Source organism: Podarcis liolepis (genome assembly GCF_965112155.1).
Source record: "Podarcis liolepis genome assembly, chromosome: 12".
Taxonomy (NCBI): domain Eukaryota; kingdom Metazoa; phylum Chordata; class Lepidosauria; order Squamata; family Lacertidae; genus Podarcis; species Podarcis liolepis.
In genome coordinates this window covers 49,574,054-49,585,670 of record NC_139563.1, presented here as the reverse complement: position 1 = coordinate 49,585,670, position 11,617 = coordinate 49,574,054, and the positions used below count along the sequence as shown (strand labels likewise).

At 41.7% G+C, this 11,617-nt stretch overlaps 1 long non-coding RNA gene across 2 annotated transcripts; it reads right to left on the bottom strand.

The window, feature by feature from the left end:
- Positions 1-227: 227 nt before the first annotated feature.
- LOC310690040 lies at positions 228-2,549 on the bottom strand. Of its 2 annotated transcripts, none has more exons than XR_014517821.1 (3): positions 2,424-2,549; positions 865-1,238; positions 228-505 (listed from the first exon to the last, which is right to left on the bottom strand). It is a non-coding gene; the product is annotated as an uncharacterized lncRNA (long non-coding RNA). The 2 variants fall into 2 exon arrangements; XR_014517822.1 differs by lacking the exon at positions 2,424-2,549 and adding an exon at positions 1,861-1,938.
- Positions 2,550-11,617: the final 9,068 nt, after the last annotated feature.

Genomic DNA, 11,617 nt, shown 5'->3' with positions numbered 1-11,617 from the left:
TACATGACAAAAGTACCAATGTGACTACTTTCTTTTTTTCAGTGGCTTGACTGATGAGCACCAGCGACAGAAGGATATAAACCAGTATTTCAAACCTGGTATTTTCAGATTCCATAGGATTTCCTCCATTAAATGGCTAATGGTTTCTAACAACGTAAGTAACAGCAACTTAAATGGTGACTACACGGACACCAATAAACTAGACAGTGACTCTGGCAACCTCCTTTCTTCTCACATATCTGTCCCCATTCATGGACAAATCATGGGGAAATGTTTGATGCTTTATTCGTTTTTAATATTCTGTTGGGAGCCACCCAGAGAGGCTGGGGAAACCCAGCCAGATGGGCAGGATATACATAAAAAATTATTACTTTTATTATTATTATTACAAAGTTTAACAGCGGAGACATAAGTGGATGAAGAACTTTTCCACCCCTTCCAGCTTGCCACCCTGAAGTCCATCTTCCCAAGTACTTTCTGCCCAGCTTGCAGAGTTGGCGCCTGTCTGGGGATAAATTAAATAAAGGCAATGGACTTGCACACACTTTAAAATACGACATTACAACTCCCACCCCAGCATTTTCAGGGCAGCTGGGGACTATGAACGAGCAGAACAAGAGGTTGATGCAGCAATCAGTTTCACAGTTGACAGTGAAATATCTGCTCTAAATCTTTCCAATGACATTCTATCCATAAGAACGTTCTGGAGAACTGTGGAGCACTGGTACATTGTTGGCCCAAATTAGATTCATGACTCTTGCGCCCAGAGCAGTCTTGAGGTATAGCTTTAATTTCTAAGGTCATCCACTAGAACAAACTCAATTAAATAAGCAGGGCACTTGCATGATCAGAAACTCAACTTACCTATTCATCTTTTGTTGCCTTCTCCTTAAAATACCATATCTAGTTCTGTAGAGGTTCATATATTTTTTCCACTCTGAGCTGCATTCTGTACTTTTCTCTTGCGAAAGCAATGTCGTGCCAAAGAACGGTCCGGTGAGTCAGAGATTGCATGTCAAATTTTCTGTTTGAGATATTGTTATTCAGTGTATTTATTGCTATCTTCGTGTATTACTACCTGTAGATAATAGAGATGCATTTTCTTGGTCCACTCAGATATATTCTGGTTACATCTCACAGCGAAGGGACTTTATCCATGAGAAGGTCAACTGAAGACTCTGTGACCCAACTGTTGCTTGACATTTTTTTATTTAATAGGCTATTTCTGTAGACCTTTTCTGTAACATTTTTGATGGAGAAGTCATGGTCAGACAATAGATAAATCCTCCCAGAAAACAGAAAACAAGGTATACTGACATAATGAATTTTAAAATTACTCATGTTCATAGTGATTGAAAAACCTATATTTATATTTTCATTTCAGATCCTTACCACTCATTGCTTTCTGTTTAACTGCTTTTGCGTCATTCCAGTGCCCAGTCCGCTAACCAGACCCAAGCATTGTTCCCCCAAAATACCTAATTTACCGTTTATACAGAAAACCTATGATAAAACTTAATGATGTTTAGTCTCCTACCTATCTTAACTTGCACAAAATGATAGCATTGAATGTAAAATATTAACCAGAGTAAATTGAACTACAGTGGTATCTTGGTTCTCAAACCTAATCCATTCTGGAAGTCCGTTCCAAAACCAAAGCATTTCAAAACCAAGGCACGCTTTCCCATAGAAGGTAATGCAAAATGGATTAATGCATTCCAGACAGCAGTTTAACATGGATTTTACTATCTAATGAGACCATTGATCCATAAAATGAAAGCAATAATCAATGTACTGTACTATAAAATGACTAAGACAGTATGGAAGATGATAAAATTTAAAATTATTATTTTTTCTTACCTGCACTGATGATAGTCATTGTTTGGATGGGGGACTTCTATCCATTTCTGCAGTCACACAATCAATCAGTAGCTGAACCGAAAAAGCCTCAAAACCACAAAATAAATAGTAAAAACAAAAGTGCCAAACTTAATCCATTCTGGAAGTCCATCTGACTTCTGAAATGTTCAAAAACCAAGGCCCAGCTTTGATTGGTGCAGGCACCCTGGAAACAATAGACGACAACAGCATCAGACGTTTGGCTTCTGAAAAATGTTTGAAAACCGGAACACTGACTTCTGGGTTTTCGGCGTTTGAGAACCAAGGCGTTTGAGAACCATGGTACCACGGTACAGTGATCTGCCATTTTGTGCAGCTGCTAGTGATCCGTCAGTACAAAGCTTGCTGGACCCACACTCCAAGGTGGTGGTGGGTGATGGTATCTTTCCCTTGGAGAAAAAAGATTCCCCATCCGTGATCATAGAATCAGAGTTGGAAGAGACCACAAGGGCCATCGAGTCCAACCCCCTGCCAAGCAAGATAGTGATTTAGCTATCCTTCATCCATTAAACCACCCCACCTACCTCTCACAATGTCCTCCTCCTTCCCCCATCCTCTTCCTCTGCTGCTGTAACCATCGTCTCCTGGATGACTCTACAAACACCAAGCACCAGCACTGCCAACTGTAACCTTCCCACTTCCGCTCTCTGTTGACCATTGATATACTTCTAAGCCCAGCATCAGCCAATCACGCTGTTCAATGAGCATTCTAAACCCACGTGCACCAATTGAAACAGTCCAACCAACCGTTCTTTTGCATACTGAGAATTTTAACCCTTCTTCACAGCTTTTGGTTCAGACCCAAGTGACAGTTAAACTGACTTTCAGCAGACCAGGCAGAGATCTTCCTACATCAAATACATTACAATGTACGCTACAATAGAGAGAAGACATGGCACAACGCCCATTAAAACCTGATTCAGATAAACAGGACTCCTTTGCAGTGCCCTGTGCGACTGAGTTAAAATGATTCAACAGCACATCCCTCTCTTTTGGGAATGTACCGTATTTTTCGCTCTATAACACGCACCCGACCATAACACGCACGTAGTTTTTAGAGGAGGAAAATCCGTAGGCATGCCACCCGTAGGCATTCCCTACATAACACACAGAGAGACATTTCCCCTTACTTTTTAGGAGGAAAAAGTGAGTGTTATGGTGCAAAAAATACGGTAATTCTTTGAGCAGCGTAGGAAACCTTGATGAATAAAATAAGCTTTCACTGAGGAATGCTCAGGAAACTGCAAAGGAATGTAAAAGAAGACACAAAAGACCAGCTGAACAGAGAATCCAAGTTCCCCAAAATGCTTTTACAGTGGTGCCTCGCAAGACGAAATTAATCCGTTCCGCAAGTCTCTTCGTCTTGCGGTTTTTTCGTCTTGCGGAGCACGGCTATTAGCGGCTTAGCGGCTTTAAGAAAAAGTAAACAAACTCGCAAGAACTCGCAAGACATTTCATCTTGCGAAGCAAGCCCATAGGGAAATTCGTCTTGCGGAACGACTCAAAAAATGCAAAACCCTTTCGTTTAGCGAGTTTTTCGTCTTGCGAGGCATTCGTCTTGCGGGGCACCACTGTATTTACCATGTATATAGAAAACCTACGATAAAATTCTACATTCTGAGTCAGATGTAGCATATTAGCATAGTTACCTATCTAACCTCTCCAACAAAATGACTAAAACTTTGAACTAACTTACACTATACCTATAGAAATAAAACAAAAAATCAAATCCTACCTGTGAATGTAATTCACTTAATTCATTCTGGAGGTCCATTCTTAACCTGAAACTGTTGTTAACCTGAAGCACCACTTTAGCTAATGGGGCCTCCTGCTGCCACTGCACCGCTGGAGCACAATTTCTGTTCTCATCCTGAGGTAAAGTTCTTAACCCGAGGTACTATTTCGGGGTTAGCAGAGTCTGTAACCTGAAGCGTCTGTAACCTGAAGCATCTGTAACCCGAGGTATCACTGTAATTAACCAATTCAGATTAAGTGAATAGTGGACATATTCCAAAGCCACAAAATATGTTCCTCCGCTATCAAGTGGCTGTTACACATGAGGAGCAGCAACTGAGATGGCATCAGAACATTGTTGAGCAACCATCATTGTGACCTCAGAAGTATTCTGCATGCATTTATTTAAGGGTATATAAGCCTACAACAGTCAGTTAGGCAGCTTGGAGACATCAAAAAAATATCACTGCCATAGATAATATTTTTGGTTGACTTGGCTTTGGTTGTCTCCTGAGCCAAGAGAGGCAGGGGTTAAGTAGCTCACCCCAACAGAGGTGGTCTGAAGAGGCAGGAGGTGGAGTTAGCACTTAACAGGACAGCCCGAATTGGGCCCCTCAATATGATCAAAGGCTGAGCTTCAAACCCCAAACTGAGACTGACTCCAAGTAATTCCAGCTGACCTAATTGCTGTGGAAGCCTCTAAAGAGCGATCAGTCAACAAGACAAGGGGTGAGAGGTGGTAGGAAGAGGCAGGATCTGCTTTGAAGCCAAGCTGTAAGCTAAGCGCATTCATTCTTGGCAACTCATTTCCACAGCTGCTGCTCATAGCGATCACTGGCTGTTGCCCAGACCCCGTTTCTGTATGGCTGTTCGTTGTAGCCTTCAGGCCCTTTCCATGCTTTTTATTTGCAACAACAATCTTTTCACCAGTTCAATCTCTTTCTCATATGTATATATATATATATATATATATATATATATATATATATATATATGATTTTCAGTTTTATACATTTTACTAATTTTATAGACTAATTTTAAAATCATTTTAACGTTTCCAAACTTGACTTCCTTCCCCTTCTTTTTTTCTAGTAAAGTGGTTTAGTAGGAGAAAGTAGACCGAGAGAAACCCCGATGGTTGGCCGCGTGTTTACACCTGAACCTCAGAATATTCTTCCTTAGACGCATGACTGACAAGCGTTTCTATTCCCTATGGAAAAAATGCTATGCATGTGGACACAGCCCGTTTCAGACTGATGCTGATCACGTGTCAGCCAGGAGGTGTGGCTAATATGCACATTGGGATCTAGTGGGTGTGGCTGGCCTTGCTAGATTACAGAAGTTTTTAATGTTTGATGTTTTATTCTGTTTTTAATCTGTTGGGAGCCGCCCAGAGTGGTTGGGGAAACCTAGCCAGATGGGCAGGGTATAAATAAAATAATAATAATAATAATAATAATAATAATAATAATAATAATAATAATAATATAGTTCTTTCATGTATTCAGTGTGCTCATGTACCATATATCTGACTAGAGCTACTACTATTGCATCTTACGAATGTTTCCCTTCGCCGTCGCCCCCCCTCCCCGCTTGAATGCAGAGAAGATGGGTGACGGGCCAAGTTTTAAAATGCAACTACAGTGGTACCCCTAGTTACAAACTTAATTCGTTCTGTAGGTCCGTTCTTAACCTGAAACTGTTCTTAACTAGAGGCGTGCTTTCACTAATGGGGCCTCTTGCTGCTGCTGTGCCACCAGCACACAATTTCTGTTCTCATCCTGGGGCAAAGTTCTCAACTCAAGGTAACTCTTCCAGGTTAGCGGAGTTTGTAACCTGAAGCATTTGTAACCTGAGGCACCACTGTATCTGGGTTTCAAAATGTGAAGACCTGCAGAAGACTTTGGTTATAAATTCACATACTGTTCCACTGCATGAAGTAACACAGTAAAATGAAGATGTCAGCTGTAAATAACTAAAACACAGGAACTGCCTTCTGGAGCTATATATTGAATAGCTGTGTCTTCACCTTCTCTTATCAAAGGGTTGGAATTATGATATGATAGGGGATGTTTAATGCAACCTCTAATCTTGTCAAAAAGTGCAGCTTTCCTATGGAAAAAAAGAAACCATATAAACCAATTTACTCTTTGCAAATTATATTTTCAAGCACCTGGACATAACTCCCACTCATAGCAGAACTAATAATTCATTTCTATTTTAAAACCACAAACTATGAATACATTTTATACACAATAAGATGGTGAATTATCTCAGATTTCTGTTTCCCAGCTCCACCTGCAAGTTAACTGAGGACACATCTACATTGCCCTTTTGGATTAAGGGGAGGGAACTGGGTGCAATTAAAGATGCAAAGTTCAGAAAACCCCACTGAGTTCAATTCACATTAATGCTTGCCTGTCTGCACTAGAGATAAGAAAATTGGGAGTGGAGCCCAATGACTGCAAAGCCTTTGCAGATGATCCAGATCTCACACAATCAATTAATAATACTTACATTTTCTTTCTGTACGTCAGGATCGAGATAGGAAGTGCTTCTGTTGCAGGGATATTGCATTTTCCCAGCACTCAAACAGCAATAATTTCTGGCTTGGAAAACATAATTTCCCCCAGCAGACACATTCACAACAGTCACAAGTCCCATGTAGAATGTGGCTGCATGAACGCAACAGAAAAAGAGGCAACTTGTCGCCAAGTGATCAACATGCATATACATTAAAAGTTCACATATTATGGAGTTCTTGTGAAGGATTGTCACCAAAGATTGACCTCAAATGAACAATGTATTATTGTGCATGGATCTTTCCCCAATCATGTCTATGCCGTCCAAAAAATAAAAAATAAAAAGGACCTCTCTCTCTCTCTCTCGGAGTATTCTCTACAATTTTATATGATTACACAAAGAGAGGCAATAAATATGGGTTGCACATTCTGCTTCTTTCACAATAGTTCAGAAATGGGGCTCTTTTGTTTCATTGTGTTCTTTATCTCTGCTTTTATCTAAAGATAGTATTGTTGTGGGAAGGGGGAGGAGACACTCAGAGACCAAAATAAATTGGCAATTCTGCAGCACGGGCTGTTGTGAAAGAGTAACAGCATCATGCATGAATGGTGCTAGTTTCTGGGCTGGTTCCAGGTCCAGTTTTGTTTCTTGTTAAATGTGGTGTAAACAATAAGTGTTGATACAAAAGAGGCCTGATGGAGGGTTTGGGGGTGATCTGATTGCAATTACTGAGTTAAATAGATCTGAGAAAATTGATGGGGGGGGGCGAAATAAGCTCATCAACGCTTGCCCATGGAAACGTTGGAAGAATAATGAATGGTATCATTTAGAAAGTTCTGAAAGCCCATCTATTAGGGGTTTGGTCCCACTACATAGACATTTTATAAAGTTATCTGGTGCCAGAAATACACACAATGTCACTTGTCTGTTTCCACGTGCCAGTTTTGAAGAACAGGGTTGCCCTAATTCCTGGTATCATTTGATTAAAATCTAATGGAGCTCTGTTACTGACACAGCCCAGTGTACTTTCCTAAAGTTGCAAGACATTCTGAAAATACCAACTCTATATACGATTAAGAATACTACACTGTAATGATATCAAATGGATTTGGCTGTTCTTTTTTGCACTCAGTTTGCCATCTGGTTGGTTCTCTAAGGGCACCTCTCTCCCATATGCTCCCAGTTGGCAATATATCAGCATATCAGCATATGAATAACTTCAATAAGTGGGTGCCTACCTGAGCCCAGATGCTGGCACGAAGTGGGTTCATGCAATCACTCTTTTTGTGTAAAGCCAGAGGGAAGAGTTATAGTTAAGTAGTTCTGAAGGAATGGGTTTCTGTGCAGTCAGTTTGAAAGGGGACCCAAAAACCCCTTTTCTTCTTTCTCCAAGAGAGCATTTCTAAAATGCATTAACTTGCGCTGTTGAGCAAATGCATAACAAGAACACAGCTGTATAAACAAAGCTCTCTCCTTTATCAGTCACGGCAAAGGATGACCTTGGCTGTTCCAGTGGAGTAGGGATGGCACGTCTAGGTCTTATCTTACATTCTGAACACACAGACCTAGTCCGGGAACAGCGCCAGAGTGTGTTCTTGGAGTTGGTGTCCTCTTGCTCCAAGATAAGAGTATAGGAACAGGAATACCCTTTTATGGTCAGAAGTACAGGAAGGAAAACCCTTTTATGGTTAAGAGTACCGGAGCAGGAACATCTGTGATGTCAACCTGCGTGTACAAGCTGACGTGATTGGATTCCTGGGAAAGGGGGGAGAGCATGCCTGGAGGATATATATACTGCATGAAATTTCTCATTTCTTTGGACTTGCTGTGAGCTGACCACACAAGTGCCTTCTGCTATCCGGAGAGCAGAATAAACTCTTTCTCTGAACAGTATAGTGTTGCATATATCAGTGAAGTGCTATAATATGGATAGCCACACAGGTCACTGGCTTTCCAAGGCATTTCCACTTAGAAAATGAAATATATCAAAAACTAAAGGGAGGAAATCAGAGGCTACTCTCTTCTTTTACTGGTGTGGGGAATCTTTGACATTTACTAATGGACATTGTTAGGCTACGACCGATCATTTAATTTCTTTTGTTATCGGATTGAACAAAAGTTTCTTCTTTGCTTCTCATTTGGAGTTAATTTAGCCATTGTTGCTTTCGAGCCATGAAGAAATATGCGTTCTCCATCATGGTGGTGATCTCATTTGATACACTCATCGTATGAGAAGCAGTACTAAGGATTGGTTCTTAACAATAGACTTCTTTACTCACAGCATATTCAGCTCACTTCTTTTTGTTTTGACCTCATCCTCCATGACAAAAGCCGATGGATTTAAAAGAGCAACAGATGTGTTTGCTGACACCAACTCCTTTGAAAATATTTCAGCTGGCAAATGAAAACGGCGGTCTTTCTTATCATGGAGAATAATTTAACTGTTAAAAAAAACACACACAACTATTTTCCCTGTGACCGAAATCAGAAAAAGCAATCGCTTGCAAAATCTAACCTTCCTGAAACTACTACTTTGTCCACAAGCCTGTCTCTCAAGTTTGCATCCTATTCATCAGTTGCCAGAGCACTTGGGGTTAAATGCACATGATTGGCAAGCTATGCTGGAATTTTGGCCCTGTGACCAGCACTGAAATTCATATGTTTGCCTGCTTTCTCTCCCATATTCTTCAGTAATTAAAGATCAGAACTTCCTCCAGCACCACTGTGCAAATGTGTGGGATCATCTAGCCTTGTCCACCCAAATGTGCCTGTCTGAACACTGAAATAAAACAAACAAATTCACAATAACTATTAAATAACGGAATTGTATTTATTTATTTATTTAACAGAAGTTCTATACTGCTTAATTGCAAATAAAAAAAAAATTCTAAGTGGTTTACTTATGTGGATCTTGTCACTTGTAATGGCAGATATTGCCATTATAAAGGTAAAGGGACCCCTGACCATTAGGTCCAGTCGCGGACTACTCTGGGGTTGCGACGCTCATCTCGCTTTATTGGCCGAGGGAGCCGGCGTACAGCTTCCGGGTCATGTGGCCAGCATGACTAAACCGCTTGTGGTGAACCAGAGCAGAGCACGGAAACGCCGTTTACCTTCCCGCCGGAGCAGTACCTATTTATCTACTTGCACTTTGTGCTTTCGAACTGCTAGGTTGGCAGGTGCAGGGACCGAGCAACGGAAGCTCACCCCGTCGCGGGGATTCGAACCGCCGACCTTCTGATCGGCAAGTCCTAGGCTCTGTGGTTTAACCTACAGCGCCACCCGCATCCCTTTATAGCTTTCATCAAATGGGTGGAGGGAGAAGAGAAAAGATGAACGTAAGATGGCAAATGGATTCAGAAATATTACAGCCAGCATGGTGCTCCAATATGTGCTTATGACTGAAACATCCTCACATTAATGCACAGTAATGTTGGTTTGAGATCATACAGAATGAAGCTTGATCTGTTATGGAGCTTCACACATGCATACAAGTATATGCTTTCAAAATTAAACTGACACATAGTTTGTGTTGCTTCTTTCCTGCCATAGAAAAACCCAGCCTTTCCCACCCCAGGGACCTCATTATTTTGAAAGGGCTCTTTACCAATATCTCTCTGTAGTTGTTTCTATATGCTTTCTATTAAAAATGCGCTTTGGCTGAGAACCTAGGTTCCCCCCCCCCTTTCCAACCCAGTCATTGTTTGTCGACCCCCTGAACTTTTATTTGAAGTATCGTATTTTTAAACAGGTGTTATCACATCAGGCATTGGGGAAGGTGTAGCTTTATTGGCAAAGCATTTAGAGTGTCACCTTTCCATCTTTTTCTGAGCAACTGACTTTCTAACTCGCTGTTGCATTGGGTGCACCCAAATCATAGCTGTCAACTTTTCCCTTTTCTTGCGAGGAATCCTATTCAGAATAAGGGAATTTCCTTTTTTAAAAAGAAGGGAAACGTTGACAGATACGACCCAAATGCTATGAAAATAATAATAATTACAGACCACAGTTCAGTGGGAGATCACACAGAAGGACCCATTTTCTTTGAAATCTCCATACAGGACTGAGGAAGTCAGTTGTCCCAAGCCCTGGAAAGCCACTGCTAGTAGACAAAAAAAGTTCATATGCCATCAGAGAGCAATTGATGGAGGACGTCTCTGCCTATGGCCATGGAGAATCATTGCCAAACAAAGTAAACTATACGGGGTTACAGTTACAGATAGGTAGCCGTGTTGGTCTGCCATAGTCAAAATAAAAAAATTCCTTCCAGTAGCACCTTAAAGACCAACTAAGTTAGTTCTTGGTATGAGCTTTCGTGTGCATGCACACTTCTTCAGATACACTGAAACAGAAGTTGCCAGATCCTTCTATATAGTGAGAAGGTGGGGAGGGGTATTACTCAGAGGGGTATTACATGACTAAGCCATTTTTCACCTTCTCACCACTTGCCTTTTCCTGTAAGACCTATTGCAGTCGTTAAGAGTCGTCAACAGGCTCATCTCAGCTATCTGCCAATCTCCCATTCCCACCACCCTTCTGAGTAATACCCCTCCCCACCTGTATCTGAAGAAGTGTGCATGCACACGAAAGCTCATACCAAGAACTAACTTAGTTGGTCTTTAAGGTGCTACTGGAAGGAATTTTTTTATTTTGTACGGGGTTAGATAGGTTAGTCTGAACTGCCATAAGATTGCATGAGCACAGCACATGTAAAGCACTTTGAAAGCACTCTCACCCTCTTTGTAAAGCATTGCTGAGAATTGTCACTCTGTGAAGGGTAAATGACACTGGGGGGGGGAATGTACTTTCAATGTGTTTTCAAAGTACAGTATATACTGAGACAGCATTCATTGCATCATAGAATGGTTGGAAGAGACCCCAACAGTCATCTACTAAAAAGGTAAAGGTCAAGGACCCCTGGGTGGTTAAGTCCAGTCAAAGGTGACTATAGGGTTGCGGCACTCATCTCACTTAAGGCCAAGAGAGCCGGCATTTGTCCACTGACAGCTTTCCAGGTCATGTGGCCAGCATGACTAAACCGCTTCTGGCAAAATGGAACACTGGGACAGAAGCCAGAGTGCATGGAAACGCCATTTACCTTCCCGCCACAGTGGTATCTATTTATCTACTTGCACTGGTGTGCTTTCAAACTGCTAGGTTGGCAGGAGCTGGGACAGAGGAACGGGAGCTCACTCCTTCGTGGGGATTCGAACCGCCAACCTACTGATCGGAAAGCCCAAGAGGCTCAGTGGTTTAGACCAGAGCACCACCTGCAACGGGGTGAGCTTCCATTGTTCGGTCCCTGCTCCTGCCACCCTAGCAGTTTGAAAGCACATCAAAGTGCAAGTAGATCAATAGGTACTGCTCCGGCGGGAAGGTAAACGGCGTTTCTGTGCGCTGCTCCAGTTTCACCAGTTTCGCCACATGACCCAGAAAAACTGTCTGCAGACAAACGCCGGCT